This window comes from Grammomys surdaster, unplaced genomic scaffold (genome assembly GCF_004785775.1).
Source record: "Grammomys surdaster isolate TR1022 unplaced genomic scaffold, NIH_TR_1.0 216, whole genome shotgun sequence".
Classification (NCBI taxonomy): Eukaryota; Metazoa; Chordata; class Mammalia; order Rodentia; family Muridae; genus Grammomys; species Grammomys surdaster.
In genome coordinates this window covers 279,536-295,152 of record NW_021604661.1, presented here as the reverse complement: position 1 = coordinate 295,152, position 15,617 = coordinate 279,536, and the positions used below count along the sequence as shown (strand labels likewise).

Genomic DNA, 15,617 nt, shown 5'->3' with positions numbered 1-15,617 from the left:
CAGAAATAGGGATAATGTAGGGATGGTGAGGCAGTTTAGGGTATGGTCTAGTCTTAGCATCTGGATTGGGAACTATGACTTTTGAGATAAGATGGGCCAAGGCAGTAGAGACATGTAATGGGGACAGTCTATGCTCTTTAGGCTTGCACTAGTAAATATGACATCTTTGTGATGGGTAGAAAACAGATCACTTAAGGAGCTATTCTTCCTTCTGAATGGATCAATTGGAAAAATGTTCCCTTTCTTGTGAACCTTGCTCACCAGGCTTCCCAGGTTGGTAAACACAGCATAAATAGGATGTTAGCCCCTATTCACTACCTCTCAGCTGTAAACCCTTGGGTGGAGCACAGCTTCCCCAACCATATGTAACAGCACAGTTCCTATCATGCCATGCACACTACTGGACATGGGCCAGGGTCAGAAGTTGTCTGTGTACAGACAGAATTTATCCTAGACCTTGCAGGAGGTCTGGGGTGAGCAAATTGGTACCCAGGTCCAAGGAGGAGGATGGACACATGCTGAGGCCAGCATTAAATCAGTGAGAATGTGGTGGATATAGTCAGCCCTGATGTCTGGGCAAGAGGTCTGTGATGGCACATAATTAATCCTTGCGTGCAGCCAAGGAGCATGGCCAGACACAGCTTGTTCTAGCACTTAGGATGGCACTTGTCTAAGAAAGGACACAGATCTCAATGTCCTTACTGTAGATTTGGAGAAAGACAACCTGGGATGACCTCAAGCCCCAGCCTCCCATAAGCATCTCTGTTAATGTACCTGCTAACTTGTTGAGGAACCAGACTGAACTCATCTCTAGTTGTCAGTTCCTCCTAGCTGGGAAGCTCCTGGAACTTTTAGTTCATGCGATTTAAAAATGACCATAATCATGAGTCATGTGATGACATATGTCGGGCCTTTATAACTTAGCAGAACTTGTCAAGGATTTGCTTTATTTGATCCACCCAGTGACACCGTGGATGGAACCTGCGCTGGCCTTATCATCTATGTTTTATAGTTGCGGAAACAAGCCAGGATTCAAACTCCAGTCAGCCTAGCACCAAGCCCAGATTCCTGCCTTTGCTGTCGCTATAGGACTTCTTAACAGCTTTGCAGATAATGACCATCCAAATATTAGTAATCATAATAACTATCATTGATTCTTCATATACTAAGAACTGTAAATCTAATTTTATTTAATGCTCACAGCAGCTGCATTAGGCATGGATTATGATGTCTGATCTGTAATTGAAGAAAAGGAGCCTAGTGTGGAGGCAAATGCCTTTTATCCCAGCACTTGGGAGGCAGAGGCAGGTGGATCTCTGTGAGTTTGAGAACAGCCTGGTCTACAGAGCAATTTCCAGGACAGCCAGGGCCACATAGCGAGACTCTTGTCTCAAAAACAAAACAAAAGCAAATGAGGAAAAGGAGATCCCAAGAGGGTCAGTGCCTTATCCAGGGAAAGAAGATCAATGGGGTGGGGCGGCATTCTTCTGAGGCATACTCTGACTGCTCTGGTTCTGAGGCTAGTGTTGATTTTACTCAGCTTTGCTTCCTGGTGTGTATACTAGGCTCATATTCAAGGAAGCTCTAACAGCTTTGAGGATTCAGCAGGCAGATCAAACTTGGGCTATGAGAAGGGCCTATAGCAGTAGCACATATAAAGCAAGATCTTGCAAAATAGTGGGCAGACCCTTTAATTTGGAACCACAGTTGGATGGGGCTCTCTGAGGATACTTGTAGGCCCCATGCATACATCCTCGGGTTCACTACAGTTAGGGAGTGCTTCTTGGGGTAGACTATACCTAAACATGCAGGGCTACACAGGACTGACTTTACATAAGGAGAGTCCATGGATGTAGAATCAGGACTAGGAAAGCAAGGGATGTGTTTAAAGCCAGGGACCAGTCAGTTGGGCTAAAACAGACATGAGCAGGAAAGCACTTCTAAAGGTAAGAACCATGATTGGGACAAGGATATGTGACACATCTCTTCAGGCATGTCCAGCCTTTTGACTTTATGACATAATGTCATCTACAAAGTTCATACAGGGGAACCATGTAAACTGATATTTACAAAACAATGAAAAAGAATCTCAGCTGGGGAGAAGGCTCATTTGGTAAAGTGCATGCTAGGTAGGTGTGAGGACCTCTGGGTGATGCCCAGAAGCCATATAAAAAGCTAAGCATGATGGCATGATCTGGGGATCACAGTGCTAGGGAGACAGATTTCTGGAACTCACTGGCCAGTCATCCTGACAAATCAGTGAGAGAGCTTGTCTTAAAATAGACAACAATTGAAGAAGACACCTATTTTCAGCCTTTGGACTACAAACACACACACACACACACACATCTGCACAGGTGCACATATGCATGCACACACACAACCAATCTCATAATGTTTTCAATAAGTTCATAATTTTGTGGTGGCCTCATTTATAGCTATCTTGGGGTGTGGGTGGCCTCCAAGCTGCAGATTGTCCACCCCTGAGTGCTGAGAAGCTAAGGAAAGTAGGCTCTGTGGCACAGAAAACGGGGAGAAACTTTGGATCCAGGCTAAGGCCTCCATTTGGGGCTAGGTTGCTTTCTAGTTATTTGACTGGGCAAATTGGTTTGTCTCTTGTAAACCCTAACTTTCTTCATCCAGTAAGCACCTGCATTCATGAGTGTGCACATATATGTGCACATGTGTGAATGGAGAAGATTTGGGTGGTAGGGGAAAATGCAGGAAGAAGACCAGTAGGCCTCAGCTACTGAATAGCAAGGAGTGAACAGCACGGCAGGTAGACCGCAAATTACCCATGTTGGGGCCCAGGCTTTAGGGCCCTTCACTATTCAGTACAAGAGTGTAATTAAAGCTGGGGCAGGGGGCCAAGATAGATGCTTGGGGTTTCCTGTATATCCAACAGAATTTGTCAGACATAAAGGCACCTTAAACCAAAGTCCAGATTAAGACTGGCCATAGCTAAAGATCACAAATCTATCAGCATATCCTGCTTCCAAGCTATCTGACTTTTGCCATCACTTAAATACTCTGGACCTTTGTTTCTCTTTTATAAAATGGTTCTGACTTCACTGAGTTGGAGGAAGTCGAAGTAACCCTATGTTCAACATCAAATAGCAGCTCAACCAACAGTGCTACAGCCTCCCTTACAGTAACTCGTAGTTTTATGATATAGAGTCATGCTGCAAAATGTAGACAAGTATAGAACTTAAAAGCAGACAGTCAGGAGGGGCTAGACTGATCTCATCAGCAGAAGGTAAGGGAGTTCCAGATGTCTCAGAGGCATTCGTGGCTGTAAGGTCAGGCTGGAACTCCATGGCCTAGGGGACCAGGCTGAGGTTGCTAGGCATGCAATGATAAGAGCAAGAGGAGGTGGCCTGTTGCTAGGGAAGGAGGGAGGGGGTAGGGGAGCCACTGACACCCTCTGAGCCAGGGACATCCCCATGGCAACAGAAGCCACTGGTGTCTGGAGAAGTGGGAGGAGGAGCAATGGCTGGCTTTGTTCCCAGAGGAGGCCTCCCACTCTGGGCCTCAGTGTCCCTATCTGTCCCACTGAAAATTTGGTTTAGGTATATTTGAAGATTCTTCCTTGTTTTGACCTCCTAGGATGACTAAGACCTTACAATCCTTCCTTGGCTTCCCCCATCCACATATCTAAGATACTGTAACCAATCCCCAGAGCCGCCCTAGCTATGTCCAGGCCTTCCTTCCCATATGCTTCCTGTTCAGCTCTGCCTGGCTACCCACCCTGCCCAACTTTCTGTTCCTACTGCTTCCTGTGCCTCCAGCCTTTTTCACTTACTGCCTGCAACATGTTCTCTGTCTGGGAGGGGGAAGCAATTCCCACCTTGTACAGTGTGGGAAGCCTGGCCCCCATCCACCCAGATTGCTTCCTCCATCCTAGGCTTCCAAGATGTCAAAGGTCTGATGACACCCCCCCCCCCCGCCATTTGTGATTACTGTTGCAATTTATTGAGCTATTTCTAAGAGCTGGGGTCTCCACATGATATTTGGCAGGTATATTTATGGTGACATATTGTGATTCCCCACTTTACATAAGACTGTATCGGGTAAGCTCCTGGGATTTGTCTGAGATCCTTCTGGTACCCTGTGGTGGGTCTAGGTTTAGAACTTGTTTCTGTATCATTCCTTCTGCCCCTAGCTTGGGGTGCAGGTGTGGTTTTTTTCATCTTAAGCAGCAGCAACCCTACCAAATGATGGCTGGATACTTTATATGTAGTCTCTTAGTTTGTCTTCACTTATACTCTTAAAGGCTATATTTTCAGGTTATTTTACAAACCAAGATTCTGAGGCTTAGAAAGCTAAGTTAATTTGCCCCGAGGTAAGAGTTAAGGTAAGAATCTAGATCATCAGATTTGTAATTACTGCAGTGTTGTGAATTTAGCCTGATTGCTTTCCTGAAGCATGAAAAACATTCATTCCCTAAGTAGCAGACCTGGGTTGGACAATTTGTTTTTGAGGAGGGGTGACACAGAGAGAGGTAATTATAGGACCCCTGCCCACAGGAAGCTCTTAGTCTAGGGTTGCTACAGACAAAGATAAGTTAGTTTTAGAATGTGCCAAGGTAGATGGCCAGTGTGTAAGAACAAGAGTCTGGAGGGATTGATCTGGCTTCTGATAAAAAGACAGAAGGAAGGACCAAGGGGACCTGGGTAATTTTCCCAAAGGGGGAACTTTTTCTGGAAGCTCCAGAGAGATGAGTTAGGGCAAATGGTTCCTCTTCTCCCCTTCCTCTCTGGGTTCTCCTGCCTCCGCTTGGCCCAGCCCCCGGAAGTGGGTGACCCCTAAGCTGGCTGAGTGCCTGGTTGGCACCAAAATAAACTTGCCTTCCCTCTCTTTCCCTCCCCTTGCCTCTGTCCCCTCTGTCCTGGCTTTAATTAGCAGCCCTAGGGATGAGTCACTTGGCAGCTGGGGAGGGAGTCTATGCAGAGCCCAGTTAAGCTTCGACTCTTGCCCTGAGCCTTACAGGCAACACCACAGTGTTCATATGTGTGGGTGTGTATTACTGCATGTCAGGGAGGCTCTGCATCACTGCTGCTGAGAAAAGTGCAGGGGCAACTTTGCATGCTGCCTCAAGGCCATGCATGTCAGGGTGTCTGCACATAAGCAAATCTGGTGGTTGCTGCATTTGTCTCTGTGTGTCACTGAGTGTCTCTCTGTGTGAACGTCTGGCTGTAATGTGTGGCTATGATAGCAAGTGTCAGGAAATGAGGGAGGGAGCTTTTGGGCTAACAAAGACAAATGCCATAATAATTGCAGTCACTTCTCCTAATGTTTTCCCTTATACCAGCCCTATGCTTGTATTCCCAAATTTCACTTGTCTTAGTTTGGATACATCTTGTTGCAGGGAACAGAAGCTTAATCAAGCTAGCTCAAGAATAGTGAGGGGAGGATTACACTGAGGCTATACCTCACAGAATTAAGAACAGTAAATTAATGGCAGCCATGCTTTTTCACCACCAAAATCAAGACCAGAAGTCAAGAACAAGATTGCTCTTTGACTCTGTGAATCTCTTTGACCTATGTCTTGTTATTATCCCTCATAGCTTGCTTGACCCCTCTCCTCATCTCCTCATCTCCTCATCTCCCCCCGCCCTCTCTCTTTCTCTCTCTCTCTCTCTGTGAAAATTCTTTTCTATGGCTTCCTCTGCTGCTGGGCACCCTAGCATGGTCACAACCTAGAAGCTATGTGATTTAAGGTTCCTATCATCTAACTGCAAAGATCCTGTTCAGCCTCTGGTAATACAAGACAACAAGGTGGATTTCTGTTTTCTTGAAAATGGATGAGGGTGGAGAGAAAGTACTTAGAACCTGGTGTTTCTTTTGTACTGAGCAGGGTTTTTACATGCACAGAAGGGAGGTTAGCAGTTGAGTGTGGCTGGGCGGTGATGGTGCACGCCCTTAATCCCAGCACTTGGGAGGTAGTGGCAGGTGGATCTCTGAGTTCTAGGCCAGCCTGGTCTACAGAGTGAGTTCCAGGGCAGCCAGGGCTATACAGAGAAACTCTGTCTTGAAAACAAACAAACAAACAAACAAACAAACAAAAGGAGTTGAGTGTGGTGGCACATGCCTTTAATCCCAGCACTTGGGTGGCAGAGGCAGGAGTTTGAGGCCAGCCAGGTCCTCAGGATGAGGTCCAAGACACCCTCACCCTGAAAGAAACTCTGTCTCAGAAAACAAATGAGAACAAAAATTTGAGGTCAGATGTTAAGATTGCCCATCCACTGAGTTTTTGGTCCCTACTTAATTCCAGGTGACCTTTGTTCTCTGTTTTCAAGTTCCATGTTCTTATATCAAAATACACTATTATATGTAAAACTAATTCTTAACTTTTTCTTATGATGTTTGTATTGAACCAAAACCTCATGAATCCTAGGCATATGCTTTATTCCTGAGGTATCCTGCCCCTGCCTGCTTCTTTATTTTAAGTCAAAATACCTTTTAAACTCTTTTTTTTTTTTGAGACAGTCCCACTATGTATCCCTGGGTAACCTGGAACTCTCTATGTAGACACAGGTGGCTTTGAACTCCGATTGAGAGCATTCCGGAGTGCTGGAATTAAGGGCATGTGCCACCATGGCCAGCCCAAAAATACCTTTCAAGTGCACAGTGCAAATGACCACTGCTACCAGTTTGTGGCAGTTTTCATAGCCTCAGAAAAACTGACATAATGTTCCTGGTCACTTTAGAGATTTTTCTGTTTTGTTAGTTCCATGACTAAATTTATAATTGTTTGTAGTATATAATTACAGACACACATTATCAATATTACCAGCGTGATGCTTGAGCTTACTTTTCCATTAATACAAACCCTGAAGTTTTTACATTAATTACAGAGGGAATTAATGACCACTTAGACAAGTTTTCACCTATTAATAAAGAAGTAGGAACCAGCTGTGCCAGTAATGACTGGTCTCCAAATGTGAGGGCAATGCCCATAGCTCTGAACTGGACCCTGACCTAGCATCCTCTGGCTGAAACTAGAGTCTTCTTACCACCTCATCTGGGGCCTTCTGGTTCTGGTCCAGCAAGAGATGCTGATATTATTTTTAATAAATATGACCACTCTATTATTACTGTTAAGTCTAAGTGACAGAGATTATCCCAGGCTCTGGCAGAGTCTCTTTCAGCTCCTCTTCTTCCTTTGTTTTTATTGTTCCAAATATTAATTATTGCTTTGGTTCTGAAAATATCTATTGAATTTCAGGTAGTGTTAGAGACTACTTGACATACATTATCTTTAGTCTTCATGACCATTCTGCCAAGTAGGGGTGATTTAAGAGTGGGGAAACATATCTAGAGGAGGTGAAGTGACTTGCCAGAGCATCAATGTATTCATTCATGCATTCTGTCTTTCATTCAAGGATGATTTACCGAGTTCCTACCAATACCAGTTGATTCAATGTGGCAAATAAGATGGTGCACAGTAAAGTGATGGGCCCTGTGCTGGACTCCACTGTCTGGTTAGGAAACAGAAAATGACCCACAAGTATAAGAGAAGTGTGATGTGATGTGGAAGCATCAGTCTTAGTGCCAGGGATGATTCCCAAGCTGATGGTCCAAACTGAGACTTGGAAGATGGATAGAAGTGATCTAAGGGAGGATGAAGTGGAATGAGATGAAATGGACAATATTATAGGCTGGAAGTATGGGAGGCGTGGTTGGAACCTGGATTTGTGAGAAACTAAAGCTTCGTCTGCGGTGGGAGTGGATTGTTAAGAGAAAGTATCTGGAAATTAGAAGAGTGTACTTTAGGAGGCTGGAACTGGAGCCCTCGTCAGTTGTACCCACTGCTAGAGAGCTACAGGGCTCAGCAGAGGTGTTTCCATGCTTCCTGGCCTCCTGGAAATGTGTCCTGGGTGGGTCATCCTCACTGTATTGTAGTGGCTTCAGTGCCCTCTAGTGTTCACTGGCCCATCTTGCAGCTGTTCTGTGTACATCGTCTCCCACCAACATATATAGCCAGCTGAGCCTGTGCTAGGTGCTGGGGACATTGGGATGAGTGAGACACCTGTTCTTACAGATTTCCAAATTTAAGTAGACGAAACTGTGAACAGTGTTGAGAGAAGGTAGCTGAGAGACGAGCAGTGTGGAAGGCCACTAGGGAGGTGATCCACCCTGCCTAGGTGGGATCAGGGCAGGTTCCCAGAGGATACAGCTTCTAGCTGACTTTTGAAGACTATTGAGGTGCAGAGATGGCTCTAGGGGCCCAGAGGGAGAGCACAAGTTAAGGTGAAGCATGGAGCAGCTGAGTATGCCTGGGAATTAGAAGTAATTCTGTCTGGGTGAGGTGCAGGTTGGGGATGTGGGTGGGGAATGTGGTACATTTCTGTAACCATAATGCTGATAAGATGCAGGCGGGAGGAGCTCAAGTGTAAGGCCAGCCAGGGCTCTGAGGCAAAACCCTATCTCAAAAAAAAAATGGAGAGAGACAAAGATTAGCTGAAGGTGGGAGATGGGATCTAGGTCACCTAGGGACCTATGATACCTGCTACTAGTTTATTTGCTGGGTATTTAATGCATGGAATCAAATTCAAAGCTTCTTTACCCTTTGAAATCACACATCCATCTTGGTGTCTGATGAAATCTAGAGAATATATTTCTCTGAGAATATTTTCCATACAACTCCAGGGGCTTTACTCCCTCCCACACCTACCAATGAACCACAGACTTCCAAACTAACCCTAGTATAAGTAAGAAAAGCCTATTATGGTCTCCAAGGATTTACAATATTGAACCCCTCCTGCACCTCCAGCCTCACATGTGTCTCTGCAGTTTTCCCTCAGTCACACTGGCCTCTATGAAGTTCCTGGAAGCAGCACCTCAGGTCTTTTCTTCTGTATAAAATTCTTTCTCCTTCTTGTCTCCATGTGAACATAATGTCTGTCTCCTCTCGGACATAAGCTTCCTGAAGACAGGACATTATCTACCTTTAGAACCCAGCACTGTACCTAGTCTACAGTATCTGCCAGATGAAGGACTCACTAGTACCCTGTAGCTGGATAAAGCTCCTCACCCTGAATTCATTCAGTTCCTTGTGAGTCATTATATAAGTTTATGTAACATGCTAAGATATGCCTGAATCACACAAAAGCAGTTCATTAACAGGTAGTTTCCTAGAATTCTTCCCCATCCCTAAAGAAAATGGGCTTCTCAAAAGTCCCCCTCTGTCCATTGAGAGAAGGGTCAGACTCTCTTGCTCAAGTGAGGCTCTTCCGTTATCATGGGCATACTTGTGCCTATGGAATCTTGACAAGAACCTATGAGGTAAGCCAGGTGTGGTGGAACATGCCTGTAATTCCTGTACTCAACAAGCTGAAACAGGAGGATTGCTGTGAGTCTGAGGTCAGTCTGGGTTACATAACAAGTAGCAGGCCAGCCCAAGGCTATGTAGCAAGATCCCTGTCTCAAAAAATGACAAATGAAAAAACAGCGCTGTGAGGTAACAGCATGGTGGGGTAGCACATGCCTGCAATCTCAGGACTTGAGAGGCTGACGCAGAAGAATTATGAATTTGAGGCAAGCCTGGGCTACAGAGCAAGACTCTTTCAAACAAACCCAGTCAAACCTCTGGAGTAGGGAATTGTCAATGCTCTTCGTTAGATAACCAAACTAAGTCTCAGAGAAATAAACCCGGACAAATGATTACACTGAACTTACTAGGCTCCACAGTGAGGAGGTTTTAGTCTCCCCAGAGAGTAAAAGAGGCTTGCCCAAGGTATATCAGCAGCCTTACTGTCAGGACTACAATTTCTGTCCTCAACCTCTGCCAGGCTAAGAGAAAGGTCTGGGTCAGAGGAGAAGCAGCTGCAGGATCTGAGAGAGGTGAGGTTGAAGTAACTGAGAGTGGTAGGTAACCTGCAGTCTCAGGACTTGAGAAGCTCAAGCAAGAGAATTATGAATTTGAGGCAAGCCTGGGCTACAGAGAAAGACCCTTTCAAATGAACCCATCTGCATCTCTGGAGTAGGGGATTGTCATTGCTCTTCTATAAGTAACCAAACTGTGTGATCTATAGAACAGAGGAGACTTACAGAGGTCCCACGGATGCCAGGCTTATAGTGGTTTGGAGGGCCTCTCTCTTGCTAGCTGCCTTGGCTTTCTTCAGATGAGCCAGTTGTCCTGGTAGGGAGACAGGAAGGCTGGTCTGTGGCCTGTCATCTCCTATTTCTTCTGGATCACTGACCACCCTGGCCCTTCCCAGGAGCCTTCTGCTCCAAACAGCCAGGAGCCTGGGCTCTGGGGCCATGGAAGGCTGGAATGCTCAGAGTTAGACCCATGTTCCTTTTTTAGGAATGTTCTCATCCCTCAGACCCTCAAAATTCTGTTGTCTCTGATGCTACCCATATAGACAGTAGAGATTGCCACGTGGGTAGACAGGGTGCCCTGATAGATCAACAGTGCTGAGATTCTTTTGCTCCTTGTCCAGGTGTTGTTGCACCTGTAGAATCAGGATGGACAGTCTTCCTGGATGAACCACCTCTCGATTGTAAATGGCATGTGCTTTTCAGTTGCTTTGTTTCTGCCAATGTAGAAAATAACAGAAGCGAATGAGAGCTCAATATAGTCATAAAGAATAGTGTTCCTGGCCACACCCTCATATCAGAAACTGATCTGGATTTTACTTGATATGGACTGTTCCAGGACAGTCTATATATGTCTGTAAATGTGCTGAAATGAGGATGCTTGTGAAAAGCTTCTGCTAAAAGATTTCTGTATGTACAAAATAGTAATAAGGCTGAGAGTGCAGACTTCAGATTTTGGAGTAGCCCAATTAAGCCCTAATCTTGGGGAGCTGCCACTACTACTACTAAGCTTTTGTATCTCAATTGTCTATAGAGGGTAATCAAATAGGCCCTGGGACACAAACATTTTAGGATGAGACAAGTTGTTTGTGGTGATTGCAGAGGAGATACACATGGGAGAAAGACAGCCCTGGGTCTGGCTGTGAAGAATAAGAGAGCTCTCTAAACTGCTTCCTCTTGTTAGGAATTCCCAGCCCTTGAAGAGAGAGCAAGGAAGGAGCAAAGTTTCCAATTGCAGCCTGGCCTACAGCCCAGCTGGCCTGGCCCCTCCTCCTTGGCTCCTCCTTCTAGGGAAGGGCTGAAAAAGAAAGGGTGGGAGTAGTAACCGGGTAGCACTGGCAGGGGGTAGGGAGGGGGACTGCCCCTGGGACAGGTCCAGACTCATGGAACCCCCCTGGAGGAGCAGCAGGTAGGAACCTGGGCCACTTAGCTTGATCCCGTTCTTCCTGCTCAGACCTAGACCCACTGCCTGGGCTGCTGATTCAGCTGCCTTCTAGCTTCCTGGTTTCTGGCTCCCTTTTTGTACTCTTGAAGGCCTTTGGTTTAGGAGAGGGAGCCGACTTGAGTGAGTAGGTTGGTGGGCATCTGAAAGGCAGCCGGGTAAGGACCCAGGAGGCCGAAGCAGCACAGTCTGTGGCCTATGAGAGATGGCCTTCGTGACTGCCCTGGCATTATCCTAGCACACCGGCAGCCTGCATGCTCCAGCCACTGACATTCTGATACCAGCATTCCAGCAGCCTAGGGGTGCCTGAAGCTCAGATGCAGTGAGACATTGAATCAGGGAGCAGTAGTGACTAGCACATAGAGGGTACTTGAGAAACAGCCACTCTGATGATAACAGCTATTTGGAGTTTCAGATATGAATTCTTGTGTTCAGAGTTTCTCCTTAAAAATTTGGGTATCTTCTGATGTGTAATGCATTAGAGAGTGGGCAGCTGGCCTTAACTACAGCCCCATTTCTGACTTTTGCTTGAACTCTTGAATGGCCAATACCTTTAGGGGCTTATGGAGACAGGGGCTGGCTGACCTGGAGGTGCAGGTTCCACTTTCAGCTCATCCTGTCTGTGGCCACCTGCGTTGGATAGGGCAGGGAGAAGGCCTTTAGCCCCCCTACTTACTGTCCCTCCTCTTCCCTCTTTCCATTTTCTGGACTTTAATCACATCAAGCAGGTGCCAGAGGGGCCTTTAGACTGTGCGCTAGGGGTGGGGGTGGGGTGCAGCAGAGGGGTGGAGTGTGGGCCCAGCCTTGGGATGTATGGGGGACAGTAATGGCCTTGAAAGCAAAAGATTCCTCCTTGGAACCACCCTGTCCTCTACCTTGCCTGCCCTTCCACCTCTAGCTCTGAGTCCTATCCTGTCACCAAGACCACTGAAATCCTGTCAGTCTTCTCTGCCCTCAGCCCCCTCTGCTCTGATATTCTCTGGCTCTCCCTGACTTCTCTCTGTGTCTTTTGTCTGGCCCTTTCTCTGTTTCCCCCTTCCTCTTTCTCCTTTTCTGTCTCTTTCGGTTTCTCTCTGTCTTCTCCTCTGCTCCTTCAATGCCCCACCCCATCCTAACCTGCCCCAGGCCCCTCTTCCCTCCTCCCCTCCCTTCACATGAGGGGTTTTCTCTAAGGGGAACCCTTGCATCCACCCATACATCTTTTCCTTCTCTTTCATCCTCCCTTCTGCTTTCCTTCCTACCTTCCCCTGTGGTGTCTGGTGTGAGGAGGGCTCCTTTTTCCCTTCCCTGCTGTGGTGTCCCAGCGTCTCTCAGTGACCCAGGTCCCCACGGAGTCACCTGGAACACAGGAGGCCCAAGCCTGGCTCTCGTCTCTACTGCCCCCTGTTGTCATTGTGTTCTGTTTGTGGTTGAGTGCTGTCCTCTCTTTCTTGACTTTGTGGTTTTTTTCTTTTTCCTTCCTTCCTTCCTTCCTTCCTTCCTTCCTTCCTTCCTTCCTTCCCTCCCTCCCTCCTTCCTTCCTTCCCTCTCTTCTTCCCTCCTTTCCTTCCCCTTCCTCCTCTCTCCCAGCATGCCTCCTTCCTCCCTTTTTCCTTTCCTTCCTTTTCTTTTCCTCCCACCTCCCTTTCTCCCTGAACTCTTCCCTCTCACCCTCCTTTCCTGTCTTCCCCTCTCCCATCATATCTTCCTTCCTTTCCTTCCTCCCGTCCCTCCTCCCTGTCCTCTCCTCTTCCTCTCCTGTGAGCCTTCCCTTTCCCCATTCCCTACTCACTCTTACCCCCTTGTCCCCACTGCCCGCCTTGCCTCTCCCCTCCTTCCCTGTCTCTTTCTCTGTCTCTCTTTCCCTGTCTCTTGCTGTCTCTCAGGTCCACAGCGTCTCATACTCTACACCAGTATTGCTGTCCTACTCAGGTCCTTGACTCCATGAAGCTTACCCCCTCAGGCAGGCTGGCAGAGAGCAGGTAAGAGCTAGACCTATCCTCCCCCAGTCCTTTCCCCCTTCCAAACCAATATGCACCATCATTGCCAGACACCCCCAACCCCTGCCCCGTGTCCCTTAGTCCCCCGTGTGACTGTGGAGTGGTTTTCTGAATGTGTTTCTGGAGACTAAAGAGGACCTTTGGAATCTATTTGTACTTTATCCTTTTTAAAAGAAATCCATCCTTAGAGGCCTGCCTCCATAGGTGGGAGTGGTTGGTTTTGGAATATGTGACATCTGAAGGATGTTCAGGTCTGCCTCCATAGCTGGGAGTGGTTGATTTTAGAATATGTGGCATCTGAAGGATGTTCTGAATTATGAATAGGAGACTGCCATTTGGGTAGACTGTAGAAGGATTTTTAGGCAGAGAGAAGAGTCTGCCTACATTATTTTCAAGTTAATCAGAAATATTATTTTATATTTCTGATTAGAATTCAACAAGAGGAAGTTTTAACAGTGATATCAAAAAATGGAGGTCCAGCAATGTGGTGTCTTACACCTTGGTCCCAGTACTCAGGAGGCAGAGGCAGGTGATCTCTGTGAGTTCAAAGCCAGTCTGGTCTACACAGTGAGTTCAAGGCTGGCTGGAACTACAAAATGAGATTCTGCCTCAATAAACAAACAAAATATCTTATATTTAAAAGGAAGTAAGAATGGATAGACTATTTAAAATAAATTAATTTAGGAGGCCATTACATCTCACAGCCCATGAGGTATGTCCATAGAGGTCCTAGAAGAAAATCTGTAGTCTCCAGTACTTCATTTTGTGTGGTGCTGGGAACGGAGCTTAGGGCTTCACAAGTGCTAAGCAAATACTCTATAATAATACTATAGTACTATAGTCCCAGCCTTTCTGGTGCTATTATTAAAGAACAAGACAGGACTAATTATTCCCCTTAAGGAGCTAGAAAAAGAACAACAAAGGGAAAACAGAATACACTAATTATTGTAGATGAAGCCAGAAATCAGTGAAACAAAAAACAAAAGTTTTGATCCTCTGGCAGATATGACTGTAGAAAAGGCAAAACTTGTAAGTGGAATAAGATTTTTTAAAAGAGGATTTACCATAGATTTTGAGGAGAATTTTTAGAAGTTATAAGAAATGTTTTCTCTGTGTGTGTGTGTGTGTGTGTGTGTGTGTGTGTGTTGTGTGTGTGTGTGTTGTGTGTGTGTGTTGTGTGTGTATTTATACCAAGAAACATGAAAATGCAATTTAACTGGGTGATTTTCTAGGAACACATAAATTACTGCAATTACCTACAAGAGGACAAAGAACCTGATTAGGATGGAAAAGTAAGGGATACATTGAACAAAATTGGTCATTTTTTTCTCTTGAGAAATAATACCATGTCTAGTTGTTTTTCTGGAGGTCCTGAAAGTCCTAGCAAATTTTGCAAGGTTGAGTAATAAGAAAAGACAACCATCTTCCCAGTTCATGCTGTAAGGCTAGGTAGGCAACTGGCTGTTCAGTGACACACCTGCAGTCCTCAGGCCACTCAAGAGGCTGAAACAAGAATGCCTCATTAGAGTAGGTGTTCGAAGTCAGCCTGAGGAATGGAGAGAAACCCTTTCTCAAAAACAAAACAGACCAGGACTGGAGATATAATTAAATGGAAGAACACAAAGCTCTGGTTTTTTAATCCCCTTGCTCTCAAAAACAAAACATAACAAAAAATTATATATCAGTGAGCAACTAGTTTGTTTGTCTGTTATCTATCAAGACTGGGAATTAGATGCAGGGATTTGTGCATGTTAGACTGAGTTATGTCTGGGATTTCAGACATGTGCTCCTTACCTGATATAACGAATATTTTAATAAAATATTAAATAGAATTCATTTGAGTATTAAAAGTATATCTTTCTTGGCTTGGTGGCATAGGTTTATAATCGTAGCACTTGGAATAGAAGGTAGAGGCTGGAAGATGAAGGACTCAAGGTCAGATTTGGCTACATAAACAAGTTTGAACCAAATCTAGACTTCATCAGACAGACAGACTATCTTAACAAATGAAGGCTCCCTAGGAGTTCAGGATTGTTAACATTAAGAACCCTGGGGACAGCCGGGCAGTGGTGCAGTGGTGACACACACCTTTAATCCCAGCACTTGGGAGGCAGAGGCAGGTGGATTTCTGAGTTTGAGGCCAGCCTGGTCTACAGAGTGAGTTCCAGGACAGCTCGGGCTATAAAGAGAAACCCTGTTTCGAAAAACCAAAAAAAAAAAAAAAAAAAAAAAGAACCCTGGGGGCTAGAGAGATGATCCAGTGGTTAAGAATATTTGCTCTTCCAGAGGACCTGGGTTAGATTTGCTAGGCAACTCACAAACTTCTGTAACCCCACTTCCAGGGGATGCCCTCTTCTAGCCTCTGTAGGCAC

General features: G+C 45.8%; 1 protein-coding gene across 2 annotated transcripts in view; it reads left to right on the top strand.

Moving 5' to 3' along the window:
• Positions 1-15,617, top strand: part of Iqsec2 (IQ motif and Sec7 domain 2) — an 84,943-nt gene that overhangs the window by 24,630 nt on the left and 44,696 nt on the right. The window lies entirely within an intron of this gene.